The sequence below is a fragment of the Lutra lutra genome, chromosome 13, assembly GCF_902655055.1.
Source record: "Lutra lutra chromosome 13, mLutLut1.2, whole genome shotgun sequence".
In the NCBI taxonomy this organism is placed as follows: Eukaryota; Metazoa; Chordata; class Mammalia; order Carnivora; family Mustelidae; genus Lutra; species Lutra lutra.
Genome location: NC_062290.1, coordinates 60,863,739 through 60,882,325, shown reverse-complemented (window position 1 = coordinate 60,882,325; position 18,587 = coordinate 60,863,739). Strand labels below are relative to the sequence as shown.

Below are 18,587 nucleotides of genomic sequence, written 5' to 3'. Positions count from 1 at the left end.
GTATGCCTGCTGATTGTTAGCTAAAGATAAACAATACAAGAACCAGTAAAATGAAGCACGATAACATAGAGGCTAAAATTAATGACTTTAGAGCCAAAATGGCTGGATTCAAATCCTGGCTCCACTATTTACTAGCTTGGCCAAGTTACACATCTCTATGTCTCTTTTCTCACTAATAAAATGGGATAACAGTACCTCTTCAAAGGGCTGTTATGATGGTTAAAGAGCTGGTTAAATATAAAGTCCTTAGAACAATGCCTGATGCATGGCAAACACTCAACTGTATTAATTATTCCTATGATGATGACAATTTGGCACTCTCCACTCTTCTGATGCAAAAACTGATCATGAGGAAATGGCATCAATAAGGTAGCTGAAATAAGTGAAATTTATTGCAAAACAGTCAACTCTCAGATGTGACCAAACCTAAGAGAATGTAAAAACTCACCATTTAAGTGAGCTATACAGATAATGACAGTGAGAAAAAAAGGATCCAAAAGAAAAGGGCAAGTGAAAATACAGATTTTGCCGGGATACAGCCGCTTGTAGCCAGCTTGTTTGTAGAAGAAAAGAATTCAGAAACATTGATGAGCAGTTACTGCACCATGCGCAATGTACCTACTTTTGCATTTAACTGAGGCACACTCACTCAGTAATGCTCTTTGTTGCTCAAAAATACATAGCAAAGGGGATGTCTAGGTGGCTCAGTCTGTTAAGCATCTACCTTCAGCTCAGGTCATGATCCCAGGGTCTTGGGATCAAGTCCCACATCAGACTCCATGCTCAGTGGGAGCTCCTGCTTCTTCTCTCTGCCTGCTGTTACCACTGCTTGTGCTCGCTCACTCTCTCTCTCCCTCAGACAAATAAAGTCTTAAACAAAAATATATATCAAAGAGGGCGCCTGGGTGGCTCAGTGGGTTAAGCCTCTGCCTTTGGCTCAGGTCATGGTCTCAGGCTCCTGGGATCGAGCCCCACGTCGGGCTCTCTGCTCAGCAGGTAGCCTGCTTCCTCCTCTCCCTCTGCCTGCCTCTCTGCCTACTTGTAATCTCTCTCTCTCAGTCTGTCAAATAAATAAATAAATGAATCTTAAAAAAAAAAAACATAGCAAAGAATATGTGATCAGATAAATCTGGTCTCAGACTGTATAGTTAGATTTTGAAATAACAAACCAAAATATCTTGATCACTGGTGAAAAACTAAAGTATTCCATGCCACTCTCAAAGTTTCTATCTTCCCTCAGTTAACTCAAACTTACTTAATTCCTTTTTAACCACAAGGTTTAAATAATAACAACAATCTCAGTGTCCTTACTAGCCTTTCTCTCTTGACTTCTTTTAATAGCTAGACAGCTACTACCTGAAGGCTGAGAAAGCGACTAACAGGAAGGAGAAAGTTGGAGGGACAGAGCCCTATAATTTGGGGAATCTGGGGCACCTGGTGGCTCAGTCATTAAGCGTCTGCTTTCAGCTCAGATCAAGATCCCAGGGTCCTGCATCAGGCTCCCTGCCCAGCGGGAAGCCTGCTTCTCCCTTTCCCACTCCCTCTGCTTGTATTCCCTCTCTTGCTGTCTCTGTCAAATAAATAAATAAAATCTTTAAAAAAACAACAATTTGGGGACTCTATCCAGCTACTTTAGTAGTGAACACATAATCCATGTACACAAGTGAAGAAAGGTCTTATTTCCTGCTCTCTAGCATCTTAACTCTCTCTTTTTATAGGTTCTGGCACACTCAGATTTCTCCCTGTTTCTTAAAAAAACCCCAAACATATCCTGGACAATTAAAACTCTAGATGATTTCACTATCCTTGGTATTGGTGCTGACATTCTGAGATAACTGTGAATGAATTCTCATACCTTCTATACCACATTGCTTTTCTAAGGCCACTAGCAAGTACCAGAAGTTTTTTTTTTTTTTAAAGATTTTATTTATTGTTTGACAGAGAGAAACAGCCAGAGAGGGAACATAAACAGGGAGAGTTGGAGAGGGAGAAGCAGGCTCCCCGCTAAGCAGGGAGCCCGATGCGGGGCTTGATCCCAGGACCCTGGGATCATGACCTGAACCGAAGGCAGACGCTTAACAGCTGAGCCACCCAGGTGCCCCCCAGAAGTTTTGTTTTTTTTTTTAATTTTATTTTATTTTTTTCAGTGTTCCAAGATTCATTGTTTATGCACCACGCCCAGTGTTCCATGCAATACATGCCCTCTTTAATACCAACCATCAGGTTCACCTAACCCCCCAAGTACCAGAAGTTTTCAACTAGATTTGGAAGAGATAAAGGTAAAGTAATTTTAAAATGGGAGTTTAGAACTTTATTTATAAACCAATTATACAAAGTCCATCAGAAATAACAAATATGTAGTAGAACAAATTGTTTAAAACTACTAAAAGTGATCCTGATTCATCTTAACCAACTACATTAAACTCCTTTTATTTATAATTATTCCCTGATTTCCAGTTCTACTTCTCTAATTCTCATGCGATTCTCCTGGGGAAATTTCCTTTTCATGTTCTCCCAAGAATCTTACAATATCCAGGATATGTCAGGCACACATGTAATCACCTTTGGGTCCAAAGTTGTGTTGATACTATAGCAACTTTAGTCAAAAAACATTTTTTAAAAAGAATAGCATCAAATATTATAAAAGTAATGTATATTCATTATAAAGACAGAAAATACAGATAAAAAATAAAAGTCACCTATACTACTACCACTAAGGTAGCTGTTGCAAACATTTCAGAATATTTTATTCTAAACTTCTTTCTATATACAAACAATAAACAACTGAAAAACAAAATTTAAAAAACAATACCATTTGCCTCACTTCCAAGAAAAATGAAATAGTTAGGTATAAATCTAAATATGGAGGAAATGTATGCACTAATAACTACAAAACTCTGATAATGGAAACTAAAACTGAATAAATGGAGACATGTACTATGTTCATGGATTGAAGACTCAAAATCTAAGAGTCAGGTCTCTCCATAATGATCAACAGACTGAACACAATACCAATCGAAGTCCCAGCAAGATTTTTTTCTTTTGTAGATACATATGACTTACTCTAAAGCTTACATGGAAAAGGAAAGGAATTAGAATAGCTAAAGTAAGTTTATAAAATAAAAACAAAGTTTAAGAAATCACACTATCTGATTTTAACACTTACTATAAACCCATAATATTACAAGACAGTGTGATATTGGTGAGGGGAATAGACACTTAAATCAATGCAAGAGAAGAGACTCCAGAAATGAATCCACAGATGTAGCCATTTAATCTTTGACAAAGAGATAAAAGCAACTCACTGGAGAAAGGATAGTCTTTTCAACAAATGGTGATGAACAACTGATCATCCATGTGTAAAAAAAAATGAACCAACCTCACATTTTATTATATAAAGATGAACTCCAAATGGATCACAGGTCTGAATATGAAACATAAAACAATAAACGTTTTGGGATAATACACATGAAAAATCCTTGTTAACTGCAGTTGGATAAAGAGTTCTCAGAAAGTGCATCAAAAGCACAACCCATAAAAGAAAAAACATTGATAAACTGGATTTCACCAAATTTAAAAAATTCTGCTCTGCTAAAGACTCTAAAGAAAATAAAAAGGTAAGCTACAGATTGGGAGAAAATGTATGGGAATCACATCTAAAAAACTCTCTTATACCCAAAATACAGAAAAAACTCTCAAAACAGAACAATCAGAAAATAAACACAGTAACTAAAAACTAGGAAAGGATCTGGACACTTCAACAAAAAGGATGTAAAGACAGCAAATAAGCACATGAAAGGATATTCAACATTTTTAGCCATTAGGAAAATGCAAATGAAAACAAGACAGATACTATACAACTATTAGAATGGCTAAAAAAAAAATACTGAAAATATCAAATGCTGATGAGGAAACAGAGCAACTGTTTACTTTGCTAGTAGGAACTTCTCACTTTGCTAGTAGGAACACAAAATTGTTCAGTCACTCTGGAAAACAATACAGCAGTTTCTTATAAAGTTAAACATACAGAGATAGGACCAGCAATCTCCACCTGGAAATTTGCCCCAAATGAAAACTATGTTCACGCAAAAGACTATAAGCAAATATCCATACCAGCCTTATTTGTTATAGTCAGAAACTATAAACAACCCAAATGTTCCTCAATGGATAAATGAATAAACAAACTGTAATACATTCATAAAATGGAAGACTACAAAAAAATAAACTACTGACACATGAACTCAGATGAATCTCCAAGATACCATTAAGTGAAAGAAGCTAGTCTTAAAACTTTACAATGGTGTGACTCCATTTACATGACACTCTTTTAAAAACAAAACTACAGTAATGGAGAACAAATTAATGGCCAGAAGTTATGGATAAGGGGAGGGTGTGACTATACAGAGATAGCATGAGGGAGTTTTCTGGGGGTGATGCAACTGTTCTGTATTCTGACTGAGGTGGAGTTTACATGAATTCATACACATTCATATAACTGAACACCAAAAGGAAAAAAAAAATTCAATTTTACTATTAAAAAAAGAAGAATGGGACGCCTGGCTGGCTCAGTCAGTAGAGCACATGACTCCTGATCTCGGGGTTATAAATTTGAGCCCCATGTTGGGTGTAGAGATTACTTAAAAATATAATCTTAAAAAAGAAGAATGAATATAAACTAGATTGATTACTGATGATACTATTCCTAAAATGTTTTAAGCAGTAATAGAATATTGTACATTAAATATCAAGTTAAAAGAATTATAAAATGAATATATACTCACCATAAAAATATAAAGAATAGTGGGGCACCCAGGTGGTATGGTTGGTTGAGTGTCCAACTCTTGGCTTTGGTTCAGGTTAGAATCTTCTTGGGACTCTCTCTCCCTCTCCCTCTGCCCCTCCCCACTATGCTCTCTGTCACTCTTTCTCTAAAATAAATATATAAAACTCCTAAAAAGAATAGAAATAAAAAAAACTCTTCTATGATTCTTTTTTTAAAGATTTGTTTATTTATTTGAGAGAGAGAGGTTCCCCGCTGAGCAGGGAGCCCAATGTGGGGCTGATCACAGGACCCTGGGATCATGACCTGAGCTGAAGGCAGATGCTTAACCATCTGAGCCACCCAGGTGCACCACTCTTCCATAATTCTTGACATAACTACAGCAAACATTTTGGAATACTTCATTCCAAATTTTCTTCCATGCACATCTATATACGTATATAAATATGTGTATTTGTATGGAAACAGGATTATATTTCATATATTGTTTTATAATTTGTGAATTTCACTTAATGTACTGATAACTTTGTATTTCAATATTCATTTTTATATTTTAAATTTTAAAAAAAGATTTATCTTATTATTTATTTTAGAGAGAGAGGGAAGGACCAGAAGGAGAGAGAGTTTCAAGCAGACTCTGTGCCAAGTGCGGAGCTGGATGTGGGACTTGATCTAATGACCCTAAGATCATGACCTGGGCCAGAACCAAGAGTCCGATGGTTAACAACTGCATCATCCAGGCGCCCGTTACATCATTTTTTAAATAGCGGAAGAGTACTCCACTATATGGGATGTACTGTAAGTTACTTAAACGAGCTAGAATGTTAAATTTTTGGGTTGCCTCTAATTTTACTATTATAAACAATTCTGAGATAAACATTCTTGTAGATGTATCTTTGCAAACATCCATCACTGAATTCCAGGAAGGTTATCCAAATGTACTTCTGTACCCAGCACAACTTCTCTAATATTATTACTATTATGAAGACAGTTTTCTTCCTTCCTATTAATTTGTAAGAGATTTTTCTATATTACAGATATCCTATTATGCATTTTATAAAATTCTTTTCTAAGTTGTGATCTGTCATTTAAATTTTATTAATGGTCTTTTTGGATGGACATTTTTAAAAAGTTAAATCTAGTCTCCCTTTTCCTTTATGGTTTCTGACACAGCTGTCTTTGTTTTCTAATAAAAGTATTTAATCCATTTATTTATTGTGATAATTGATATGTCTGGTTCTATTTTTATCCTCACACTTGTATTTTTTATGCATTCTTGCTGTTTCCATTTTTTCCTATCACTTGTTATATTAAGTTCCTTTTGCCTCATTTTTAATTAATAATCTAAAATTTATAAGGCTTATTTTTCTTCTTAATATTAAAACAAACTTCATTTTATTGGAATTATCCATGATTTACCTTGTAGCTTTTTACATTTTTAAAGGAATTTTTTCTAAAGTTTTTCTAAAATGTTTGCAAAAATTAGTAAGTTTGAAAACAGATCAATAGGAAGTATTCATATATGCACTTTACGCCTTCCTGGTTTCAGTGTTCATTGCTGCTAATTTTATTCTGACTTTTCTAATAAACTCACAAATGAAAAACAGCTTGGCCATGTCATCTTTTTTCTCAGGACGTTCCACCCTCTAGGGATTTCTCTACTGCCTTCTGGCATTTAGTATTGCACAGGAGAAGTCTGATGCAAGCTTGATGTTGTGTGTGTATGTGTGTGTGTGCATGTATGCGTGTGTAATGTGATCCCCCCCCCACGTCTGGATGTCTGTGTGATTTTCATTTGCTTGACATATTCATACATTTCACTAGCGTATGTCTAGATGTGGGACTTTTTCTCTCCCATATTGGGTGTGTGTTCTTTCTTATTTATTTATTTATTTGACAGAGAGAGATCACAAGTAGGCAGAGAGGCAGGCAGACAGAGAAGGGGAAGCAGGCTCCCCATGGAGCAGAGAGCCCAATGCGGGGCTTGATCCCAGGACCCTGAGACCATGACCTGAGCTGAAGGCAGAGGCTTAACCCACTGAGCTACCCAGGCACCCCGGGTGCGTGTTCTCTTAATCAGAATTTTTGTTCATTTTGCTTTGGATCACTTCTCTATTCACAACATGAAAAATGAATTGGGATTTTCTCAATTTTCCTATTTCTTATAATGAGTTTATATCACTTGGGGTCATCTCTGATTCCTTTTTTAATCTATCAGTTCTTCATAGATGACTTCTATCAGCTCATCCCCCACAAAAAAAAGAGAGAGAGAGAGAGAGAGACTTATGTCGATCTGGCTAGTTTTGGGAACGGAGGTGATATCTGCCAGACAGTATAGATCTCTGACAAATTCACTCATGGAAAAATTTAGTTTTCTCAGAGGTCTGGTTTCTGAGGAACAGGGAAGGAGTTTTAATTATAAAGATGTGCAAAGCACAGATGGTTTACCCCACTAAAAACTGTTATCTCCTCATTAAAAGACCATTCCTGTAGTTCCAGATTTTTATAAATGTATCGAGGTAAAGGTTATGTATAAGCATCCCTTCACCAGGTGAAGTACTGGCAGGTGTTGGGGTTGGTGAGGTGGGTAAGAAAGAAGGGTTTAGAAGTGAGATACTATGGGAGGGGGGTGGGATTATGGACACTGGGGAGGGTATGTGCTATGGTGAGTGCTGTGAAGTGTGTAAACCTGGTGATTCACAGACCTGTACCCCTGGGGATAAAAATATATTATATGTTTATAAAAAATAAAATTAATAAAAAAAAAAGGGAAAAAAAAAGAAGTGAGATACTATAGTTTATTTCATTATTGATTCCTATATAAAAGATCACTGGCTAAAGAAAAAATAATAAAAGTTTAGAATAACGCTTCTTGAGATAATTAATTTAAAAGTTGCATCTAGTGTTCTTACACGTCTGAAATTCCACTAATACAGTGATCAGTGTTCTCAAGGTGTATAATTTCCCTTTGGTATCTATGACTACAGATAACTATTTTAACATTATATAACTAAAAGTTCAATTAGCTCATATTTTATTACAGAACTTTCTCAAGTTCTTGAAATTCTTAAGTAGCATATTATTATTATTTTGATCAAGGCAAAAATCATTAGAAAGCTGTACAACAAGGCAAGATCACACTTGTTATTGAACTGAAATCTTGCAAAAATCATAATCTATCTGTAAACAAAGAAAACAATACAATAAAAAGACAAAGGCAAAGTTAATCCTGTCTCCTAGCCCTTTTCCAATCCATTACCAGTCAGCTAAGGAAATCCAACGTTAGCAGCCTACTAGCTTGGTATGCATTCTTCTACCCCATTTATTTTTGTTCATAAAATATATATATAAAAGCACAAATGCAGATTATATACAGCTCACTTTAAAAAAACATTTTTTTTTAAAGTAATCTCTACACTCAACATGGGGCTCAAAATCATGACCCTACAATCAAGAGTCATGTGCTCCACCAACTGGGCCAGCCAGGCACCCCTCATTTTGTTTTTTACTGAAATAAAATCATTCTACAGATATCCGTAAATTTTCAAGAGGAAATGTATGTATGTAGCTCTTAAATGGAATACCTAAGTAATTTAATAGTATAAACTGAAGAACAGTGTTATCTTTAAGATGAGTAAACTGGCAGAGATGTCCATAATTAAGTCTTTGAATACTTTCACAGGTTGAAAATCATTCTCAGTTGCTGTATTTTCCTTCACTAGGGACAGTTTGAGGGGGATTATTAGAACTCAGAAAACTGTGTGAGGGCCCCTGAGTGACTGACTTGGTTAAGTGTCTGGTTTTGACTCAGGTTGTGATCCTGGTATTGAGTCCTGTGTCAGGCTCCATGAACAGAGGGTAGTCTACCTCTCCCTATCCTTCTCCCCACCCACCCCCAGCCCATGTGTACTCTCTCTCTCCCAAATAAATAAAACCTTAAAAAAAAAAAGGAAAAACTATGAGATTTATAAAATCCAGGGGAGTTGACCTTAGTCTGTAATGCTTAGTAAATAAAGTTTTTAGCATTCCAGGTGCTAACGAGAATCTGATTTCCTTAATTTCACACTCCAAATTCGTAGCTTAGATAACTATGTCCCAGAATTTGCCCTTATTATTGCCTCTAATAGTAAAAATCAAGTCCAAGTCTATACGGGCTTTTATACTTGGACTGAAAATTAAAGAGAAAAGAAAAGAAAAGAAAAAGTGAGGTGTATAATAAGTTTGAAATTTAACAAAATTCCCAGTGGTCTGCTGCTTTATTTCTCTAAGACTCAAGTATTCCCAATGCGACTGCTCTGAAAAGTTTATACGTAAGTCCCATAAAATTCTCAATGTAAAACTAAAGTTTATTTATCCCTTTTATTTTTAGGGCTGTTAATTTTGATAGAGAGACTACAAGGGGACAATTCTTCCTCTCTTTCGGTAGAAGTTAGGGGTCTGGAGAAAGGGAACTGTCTCTATCCTCTACAAACTTATTCTTACAACTTGTATAAAGAAACTGTAAACTTGCTCTCAATCTGCTAGGTCTACTGGAAATGACTAGTACTACTAGGTAAAGGAGCAGGTGTCACAGGGAGAGTTGCGGACGGAGACTGAGGGAAATTGTCGGGTTAGTCACAGATGACTAGAAAGGATACCATTTAGTACAATTTCAAAATAAGGACTGGTTTCTCCTTCAAACTGTAACCATGCTAAATTACGTACCTTCAGTTAAAACTTTCTACCCTCTAAGGTTATTTCCATAAGCTTATATATATACAACCATGAAAAGTTTCAGATATTCATTTATTAGGTGGTTTGGGAACAGTTCCAATGAATTATTAACCAGTTCCAGGATTTACTCCTTGAACAATGAACACATATGAATTTTCACTAACATTATCATGAGTTTTGCTTACACCAATCAAGAGAATAAGAGACCTCCAAGCACAGAATCTACTTAACTTCCTTGGGGGGTATTTGGTCTTTCAGGTAAATAAGAATTTTATATGCCTATTCAACAATTTTTTTTTAAGCAAATCAGTCAAACCAATTATGACCCTTGCTCTAATATTATGTTTAAGCAACATGAAAATGAGAGAAATAAGTTATTCTAGCCCAAGTTATATTTTCTTACTCTCAAAAGTTGTAAAGTTATATTTTCTTACTCTCAAAAGTTGTAATGTTTAGTTGTCAGCAGAACTACATATTTTGTGAACATACGTATCAATCTATTAAAATGGTATACTTGTCTTGACTTCAATTAAGTTTGGCAGGAAAATTAGTTCATGATTATATGAATTATAGAAGGTTATCAGAATTTTGTATTTTTCCTTTCCTCGATTTGTCTTTCTAAGGCACTGAAAAAGATAATACAGTATACTCCATCACAAAGTGACAGATGAGATTTTCTGTAAGAAAGCTGATGGCTGACAAACCAAAAACACAGGACTGCATCAACACTGGTTTAAAATGGAGATATTTTTTTAAAAAATCATTAAAGAAAATACTAAAGAAAGTAGAACTGGCTACTTAGGGTAGTGGGCGGGGGAGAAAAAAGATTTTCTCTGCCTTAGATATTTCATTTTATTTTATGCATACTATAGGTTATAGCTTTTGGAAAACCTGTTGAAACTTGATTTTAAATATTACTGAGAGAGCCCTACCTCTTAATGAGTCAAGCTGAGAATTTCCAAATCTGTATATCAATGTACACAATCTAACAACTTTCACAAGCATGGCTGGATGGTGGGTAAGTAGGGTCTATTGTCCCTAATTCGCTTATTCAATAATCCTACAGGCAAGTACTCCACTAGAAGCTGGAGATACAGCAATGAACATGTCTGAAAACAGACATGGAGCTTACATTCTAATTAGGGGAGACAAAAAATACATTGAGTGTGTGATATAACTGTTATGATGGAAGAAAACAAGGCAGGGAAGAAGGGCAGGGAATGTTAAAGGTGCTGTTTTAAATACGGTGGTCAGGGAAAGCCTCTCTAAAAAGGTGACAGACATATGAGTAAAGGCATGAAGGAGATGAATCACTGTGGATACCTGGATACCCAGCAGAGAGAACAGCAGGTAGAGGCAAGAACATATTTGGTCTTTTAAGGAACAGCAAGGAGACCAGGTGGAGTGAGCAAGGGATTACTATAGGAGATGTGGTCAAGAAGCCAGATCACATATGGCCTTGCTGGTGATTCCAAGAACTGTAGCTTTCACTCTGGAAGAGATGCAAAGTCGTATCTAAGGATTTTAGATAGGGGATTGATATAATTTGAGTTATGCTTTAAAAAGATTAGTCTGGGGCTGGCCAAGTCAGTAGAGCATGCAACTCTTGATCTTGGGGTTGTAAATTCAAGTCCCACACTGGGTATAGAGATTACCTAAAAATAAAATGTTTAGGGGTGCCTGGGTGGCTCAGTCAGTTGAGCATCCAACTCTTGATTTTGGGTCAAGTCATGATCTCAGGCTTGTGAGATCGAGCCCCGAGGCGGGCTCTGTACTGGGCATGGAGCCTGCTTAAGATTCTTTCTCTTTCTCTCTCTTCCCCTTTGTCCCTCCCCCTCCTACTCTCTCTTTCTAAAAATAAAATAAATAAAATCTTTAAAAAAAAATAAACAGATAGATAGGATGACTCTAACCAGCTACTGAAAACTGAATATAAAGGGGCAAGGAAGCAGGGAACCAGTTCAGGAAGCTATTAGAGCAATCCAGGCAGTAGATGCTCACCTACGCTTATGTTAGGGTAGTGGCAGAAATGACAAGAAGTGGTCAGATTCTGGATTATGCTGTGAATCATTCTTTCCTGGGTTAAAGCAATGCATTAAATTATGGTACAATAGAAAGTGGCTCTCCATGCATGGAAGAGATGCAGAACTAGAAAGGAGAAATAGTCCAGGAATGGCTATATATTTGCTTCCTCAATCTGCCCTATCTTTGAATGTAAGAGCAGGAAGGCAAGCAAACAAGTCCTCAGAAAATACTGACCCCTGTATTTGTTTTAAGCCATATGATTACAGGAAAACTCACTAAGCCTAAGATCATGAGTTCCTATGGCATCACTTTACAGATGGTATTTCCAGAGACAGGTGACATGTTATTATAGGCACAGTTTCTCAGCTCCCTCCTATGGTCTGCATCATTTTTTTATACTTTCTAGATATCTTTTACTTGCAAGTCACCAAGCTTAGTCTTCTGATACTCTCTCATTTAATTTTTACCACCCTGGCATGCCTTCCATCACATCAGGTTTTTGTTTTTGTTTTTTTTAAAGATTTTATTTATTTATTTTGTCAGAGAGAAAGAGCGCACAAGCAGGGGGAACGGCATACCGTGACAGAGGGAGAAGCATGCTCCCCGCTGAGCAAGGAGCCCGATGTGGGATCTGTGACCTGAGCCAAAGGCAGAGACTTAACCGATTGAGCCATCTAGGCGTCCCCATCACATCATTTCTACACTTTTCTTTCACATGTCTGCCTTTTTTATACTCTGAGCTACTCGAAGGCAGGGACCATGTCTTACTCATCTCTATTTCTTTAGTACTTGGAATACTGCCTGGCATATAGTATAGGCAACCAGCAAATTTTTGATAAATATGAAGTTTACTTGCGTGATTCAACAGTGGAGATGTTTTTGAACAAGAGTAGAAGTAATCACTTCTACTCAAAACAAAATATTTGAATAAAGGAAGTCTTTAATTCAAAACTTGGTTCAGTTACTGAACTCAATAATTGTGTTTCAGCCAGTCTTATTTCTGGCCAGTAGTATCTCAATAAGATGAGGGAAAGGATATGAGGCAAAAGGCATATGAATACAATTCTGTGTTCCTTGGAGTTGACTAAAGATAAAATTAAATGTCCTTTTCTTAAATAACTAAATGGACAAAACAATATTCAATAACTGTTCACTATACGTAAGTATGAAGTGATAACTATAAGATACTTATACTAGGTATTTTATATTTCCTATTGGAAATCCCCAAGGCTAAACTAACCTTTGAAAAAAAAATTCACATTGGGGGCACCTTGGTGGCTCAGTCAGTTAAGCGTTCGCCTTTGGTTCAGGTCACGATCCCAAATTCCTAGGATGGAGCCCCATGTCGGCCGCCCTGCTGAGTGGGGAGCCTGCTTCTCCCTCTGCTCTCCCACTGCTTGTGCTCTCTCTCTCTCAAATAAATAAAATCTTTAAAAAAAAAAAATCGCATTAATGAGTCTGGGTGACTTAGTTCGCTGGGTGGCTGGCTCTTGATTTTGGCTCAAGTCATGATCTCAGGGTCGTAGGATCGAGCCCAGCATCAGGCTCCATGCTCAGCACAGAATCTGCTTGTCTCTCCCCCTGCCCCAATAAATAATGAAATAAAATCTTATTAAAAAACAACCAAAATTAGGGACACCTGGGTGGCTCAGTTGGTTAAGCAGCTGCCTTCGGCTCAGGTCATGATCCCAGCGTCCTGGGATCGAGTCCCACATCGGGCTCCTTGCTTGGCGGGGAGCCTGCTTCTCCCGCTGCCTCTGCCTGACATTCTGTCTGCCTGTGCTCGCTCTCTCTCCCTCTCTCTCTGACAAATAAATTAAAAAAAAAATCTTAAAAAAAAAACAAAAAACCAAAATTAAACAGATACTAGTTTTCCATTTTACGTATATATTTCTTGAAGAAACATTTACGGACCACTAATGTCTGTGAAAGTCTACACAGTTTTATACAGAGTGCTCATTTTTTTTTTTAAAGATTTTATTTATTTATTTGACAGAGATCACAAGTAGGCAGAGAGGCAGGCAGAGAGAGAGGAGGAAGCAGGATCCCTGCTGAGCAGAGAGCCCAATGCGGGGCTCGATCCTAGGACCCTGGGATCATGACCTGAGCGGAAGGCAGAGGCTTTAACCCACTGAGCCACCCAGGCACCCCACAGAGTTCTCATTTTTAAAAGAAACTTTTGAGTTGCTAAAATTTAGTATATTGCTAATATTTAAGAGAGCATGCTTTCACAGCTTCAAAGGTTTAAAGAAGTGAATCAAGTGAAATCTGTCCTATGAGTTATTTTCTCCCACTGCATTTAAAAATCTGATTTGAAGGAGTGACTCAAGTGCTGAGCTTTCTCCTAGTGGATGGTATTTGATTTTTGAGCGCAATGGCTAAAGGAATTACTGATAGCATGGATTGGGAAAGAGAACTAAGCAGGGAATTTGGGGAAAAAATTGCTGAAGAAAGAAAATTTAGGAGGTTTAGGTTTCAATTATACCTTACGCTGATGAACTCAGACATGCTTCCAAGAAAAAGGGTGACAATCTCAACAATCAGTAAAGACTGCTGAGGCCAAGACAGTTCTTGTTTTTTGCATAAGCACAGTTCTCTGGTACCACAGATGTGGTTCCCTGGCTGAAAGTCAACATTGTATGCCACTCTGCTGATCCTCAGAGGTTGTTTTACAGCAGAAAACTTAAACCATCATTTATTTTTATTTGGAAAATTTTTTCCATCTCTTTTTATAAATACTGATATTCTAAATATAATATTTGCAGATTTAAGACAGAAACCTGAGAGATGTTCTGAGCGGGAATTAAACTGACAACTCCTAGAATATAAGTAGGTGAGTTTCCTCCACATACACTCATGAAATAGAGCATCACTTTACTTTGAGATGTTGGAGAAAGCTTAACCCTACAATGTCTAAGCTTTCTTCTTCTTTAAAAAAATTATTTATTTGTTTACTTACTTATTTGAGAGAGAGAGAGGGAGAGAGGGAGGGAGAGCACAAGTGGGAGGGGCAGAGAGAAAGGAAGAGAGAATTTCAAGCAAACTCCGTGCTGCGCATAAAGCCAGACATGCGGCTCCATCTCATCTTGAGCTGAAACCAGGAACGGGCTGCGTAACCAACGGTGCCACCCAGGGGCCCCTCAGTTTTCTTCTTTGTAAAACTAGAACATTAAACAGTATCTATCATATGGTAGTTGTAAGGATTACATAAAGGACACCATCATAGATAAATCTACAGGACACTTATTGTGTGCTGAGGATACAGCAGTGAACGAAGCACTACCCCTTCCCTAGTTAGAAATGCATTTAGCACAGTGCTTGAAACACTGTAAGAAGTCAACTATAGCTATTATCATTTTGGAAATGTCAGATATACCTTACAGAATGGGATTACATATGCAAGATGTGTTCACACACTTAAAAATTTTCTGTATATTTAAGGGGTGCCTGAGTGGTTCAGTTGGTTGTGCATCTGAATCCTGATTTTGGCTCAGGTCATGACCTCAGGGGTTGTGAGTGAGATGGAGCCGGTGCTCAGCTCCATGCTCAGCGGGAAGTCTGCTTCTCTCCTTCTCCCTCCCACGTGTACTCTCTCTCTGAAATAAATAAATCTTTAAAAAAATTTTTTTTCTTTATATTTAAAAAAAAAATTGTTGACAAGAGGAATCTGTGGCAGACTCAGAATCGGGATTCCTTCCACACTGCAGATTCACTTCCTTTGGAAGGTATCAATGATACAGGTTAATTTTAGCAGGCCTCAAGCCATCCTTCTGCCTTTTACATTGTAAAACTCTGGAATTTCAACCAAATTACTTTTACGCAGTAGTTAACATATGAGGCATTTTCCAAGCAGAGTTCAGGAAAAGCCTTTCATTATACCAAAAATATGAATATGACTCATCAATTTTTATTATAGATTCTCTTTGCACATATAACTGGTACTCTGGCATTACAGACACCAGTGGTAGCAGGATGTATAAAATATATGGAAGTTTCTTAATCTCTTTAACTGATAAGAAGGTAGGGCATCTATAATTACCCAGGGCTTCAGAAATCCTTTGTATGAACTAGCAGCAAGTTCCAGCAGGTGGGAATATGAAAATGACAAAGAAGGGAAAACAGTATTGTCAGAGGTATGGGCCTTAAATAAGCCGAAAGTACCCACATAACGAGGGAGAAGTAATGACTTAGAAGCAGCCACAATGAGTGAGAAAGAGTTTAATCCTAATCAACCTAATTCAGGAATGTGGGTCAAGAAAGAATGAGGAGCAAGCATTTGAGAGGGTTGCAGGGGAAACACTATTTTCTGTGGAGAGCCAGGTTTCAAGACAAACTTAAAGCATGTATGGGACTAGATGAATAGTTCCAGCAACCTGAGGCCAGAATGACTCTGCTTCTAAGTGAAACCTCATGAGGCGCTTCTGGGATGGTGGAAGGACTACAAGCTTCTTCAGATGGAGTCAGTGAAGTCCAGGTTTGATTGGGCTCCAAGGGAATCTTATACAAGGTGAGCAAGGCCAGAAAAAGATCAGTTAGTGTCCAGAACCTTTACCATGTAATTACAAAAAACCCAACACTTAGATCTTGGCAGATTGAGGGGACAGGGTGCTGCCTTCTCTGAAGTCAGCCATAGCCTCACCCTATCTAAAAAACTTACATTCACTGGGGTTATTAATCCTCAGGGCCATTTCAGATAAAGAGGTTAACATACATTCGAGGCCAAAATTAAGCAGTTAAGCAGAATGGACTACAGATTTAATTCACAGTTGATTTTATATAACCTTTTACAAATCATTCTTAACTGTTCTGTACTACAGTTTCTTATTAAAAAAAAAACAAAACTGCTCATGATAATGTCTGAGACCCTTCTGTTATCATAGGCAAATAAAACCATATTTGTAAGAGCGTTTCAGAAGAAAGGAGTAAAGAAATACGCTATTAAATGTAACTGCCAAGCTAGAAAATCTGCCTAAAAAAATTACAATTGACAATGTAATGCAGAGAACAGTAGTATAAAACTAAACCAACTTAGATTTCTAAGACAGTACACATTAAAAAGTAAGTTTAAGCTACTTAAAAAAAAATTTATTGGGGTGCCTGGGTGGCTCAGTCAGTTAAGTGGCTGTCTTGGGCTCAGGTCATGATCCCAGGGTTCTGGGATCGAGCCCCATGTCAAGCTCTCTGCTCAGCAGAGAGCCTGTTTTTCCCTCTCCCTCTCCCTGGCTCTCTGCCTACTTGTGTTCTGTCTGTCAAATAAATAAATAAAATCTTTAAAAAAAAATTTTTTTTAAAAAGATATTATTTGAGAGAGAGTGAGAGAAAGAGAGAGAGTACGTGCACTTGAGTGTGACGGGGGAGAGGCAGAGGCAGAGAATCTCAAGCAGACTCAGTGCTGAGCCCAGAGCCTGATGTGGAGCTTGATTTCACAACCTAGCAATCATGACCTGAGCCTAACTGAAGAGCTGGATGCTTAACTGACTGAGCCACCCAGATGCCCAGGCTACTTTTTTTTTTTTTTTTTAAAGATTTTATATTTTTTTAATATTTTTTGAGTTATCTCTAAACCCAACGTGGGATTTCAAAATACAACCCCAAGATCAAGAGTCATATGTTCTACCAACTGAGCCAGCTAGGTGCCCCAGTTTAAGCTACTTTGGAAAGAAATAATAACTATTTCCACACCCAGTCCTGAGAATCACATTCAATGTCATTAGTGGGCCAAGACATACAAGAAAAAACAGTAAGATATCATTTTTTCCTTATCTGATTGGCCAAAATTTTAAAAGATCAATTATGGTGTTGAGGGCACTCTTTTTCTGTAAGAAAAAAAAAAAGATTTTATTTATTTATTTGAGAGAGTATGCGAGAGAGAGAGCATGAGCAGGGGGAGGGGCAGAGGGAGAGAGAGAAGCAGACTTCTGTTGAGCAGGGAGCCCTACCAGGCTTGATCCCAGGACCCTAAGACCATGACTGGAACCAAAGGCAGATGCTTAACCAATGAAGCCAACTGGGTGCCCCTGCCATCTCGGCACCCCTGCTGAGAGCACTCTTAAACACATCTGGCAGGTGGATATAATGGCACTATTTATTTATTTATAGGTTTTATTTTTAAGTGATCTCTACACCCAATGTGGGGCTTTAACTTACAACCCCATGATCAAGAGCTGCATGCTCTACCGACTGAGCCACTCAGGTACCCCAACAGGTACCACCTTTTAGAAGAGCAACTGAATAATATTTATCCAGATATAAATGTATATAGCCTTTAATTACACAATCCCACTTAGAATCTGACTTACTGAAATAATCTTACACAGATATGCACACACATAAAGATATGTATTGTAGCACTGTTTACTTAAAAAATGGGCTGTAACTATAAATCCAGATGTATTGGTAGAGAAATTGTCAGGTAAATTGGTACATCCATATAGCAGAATAAAAGTTAGCCCCTTGACAGGTAGATCTTTATGGGCTAACGCAGCGATATGCAATCATAAGGAATTAAGCAGAAAAAGTTTAACTGTAGAACAATGTATAGGATAATGACTTTTTAAAATTTGTTTAAAAAGACACTTTAAAAATTATAATCAACAGTTGATATATATACCTGAGAAACATATATATCATTCATATTTTAGTATCTTTTAATTAGAAATTCATCTCAATAGAAGCTGTATCACTTTCTTATGGAAAAGGTTATAGGTATACTCCAATGTAAATAAAATTAGAGAATGTTTATGCTTTGTATCATGTCTTTGGGAAGTAGAAATTAAAAGGAAAAGATTCTTACTTTTTAAAAGAAAAATAACTCCTACAGCCCTTCTGGTCTTTGAAAAAAAAATTTTTTTTAAAGATTTTATTTATTTATTTATTTGACAGAGAGTGAGATAGCGAGTGAGGGAACACAAGGGGAGTGGGAGAGGGAGAAGCAGGCTTCCGGTCAAACAGGGAGCCCAATGCAGGGCTTGATCCCAGGACTCCAGGATCATGACCTGAGCTGATGGCAGATGCTTAACAACTGCGCCATCCAGGCGCCCTGGTCTTTGAAATTTTGACTAAAACTCCG

General features: G+C 37.3%; 1 protein-coding gene across 4 annotated transcripts in view; it reads right to left on the bottom strand.

Moving 5' to 3' along the window:
* ZCCHC7 (zinc finger CCHC-type containing 7) overlaps window positions 1–18,587 on the bottom strand; it is a 253,325-nt gene that overhangs the window by 34,986 nt on the left and 199,752 nt on the right. The gene's annotated exons all lie outside the window — the stretch shown is intronic.